The sequence below is a fragment of the Nematolebias whitei genome, chromosome 10 (genome assembly GCF_014905685.2).
Source record: "Nematolebias whitei isolate Nwh7 chromosome 10, NemWhi1, whole genome shotgun sequence".
Taxonomy (NCBI): Eukaryota; Metazoa; Chordata; class Actinopteri; order Cyprinodontiformes; family Rivulidae; genus Nematolebias; species Nematolebias whitei.
The window spans coordinates 37,895,418-37,896,699 of NC_056507.1; positions in this window are offsets into that span (position 1 = coordinate 37,895,418).

The following is a 1,282-nucleotide window of genomic DNA, read 5'->3' on the forward strand; positions in this document are numbered from 1 at the left end:
GCACTAATAGAAAGGAACACAAGCCTCAAGGACCTGTGAATGCCTCACCCACCAGCGCCCCCTTGCGGTCAGGATATGGTAACTCCGATCACACAGACACCTCTGACACAGAATTTGAAGACAAACCAAAACGCGCGCAAAATTTCACCTGCACGTGCGTCTGTAACAAAGAAACGATCCCTTCCCCCACACGAGTGCTTCACCACACACACACACACACACGCTTCAAGCAGACCTTCTCCAACACACAGAAAACTTGAACAGCACGGCACAAACAGTGTTTAAAACCTACAGCGCGGTCCCAGACCGTCCGGAATTTAGACTTAACGGCCCCCGGCCTGTCCCTTTGAAAGTTTAACAATTGAGATTACTTTAGTACCAGTCTACAGTATCTGTGGAAATCTCGCACCACAGCACCCCCCAATGACAGACCATATGGGAGGAAGTCACCTCGTCAGGTAAACTTTTCGGTCAGCCACTACCCGCTGAATTCAAAGGGACTTATATCTCTATACATTCAACTTAACGGCAGACTTTCTCGTCTTCCTCCGCCACGACAATAAATCATGTCCTATCTACAAGCCGTGCACAGAACAGAACACACACACACACACCTCCTCACAGGCACGCGGCCTCAAACGCACCCCCCAAGTTTGAATACAAGTAATTTGAACGTCCAAAGTGCCACTAATCGGTTTAAATTAGCTTATCAATCATCTTTATTCCGGAGATGATACATGCACCCAAAACTGCACTTTAAAATTTAGTTTACGGCCGAATAGCGGAGATTTCGTGCCTTTTACAGCAAACAAGGTAACGTCCGCTTACCTTTTTTCAAAAGAAGGGCCCTCGTGCAGTGATGGGAGACGTCTCAGCTCGACCCAATCCGTGATTCCGTCAGCTGCGTCGGGGTCACCAAACTGTCGTGGTGTTCAAACAGCTTCAGGAGTCACCTTATTAATAAAAGATTTATTGGACACAAATTACAAGTATTCAGAGTTCATGAAACAAACAATATCAGTATGCATACTGGAGCAATTCACCAACAGACCTGATCAGAAGAGTTCATCAGAGAAGTGCTGCTGTCCTTTCTCTGTAGACGTGTTTTATTACCGATTTGAACGCTTCTGCCCTTTGATTGGTCTAACCTGAAGTTGTCATGGTAACAGTCTTCTCTGCTCAGGGACATCCTGACCCTCCACATTCCTTGAGATAAGATATTTTATGGCCTGCAAGAATTCGGTTCTGTTTTAGCTGTTTCAGTTTAACCTAATTATACTTT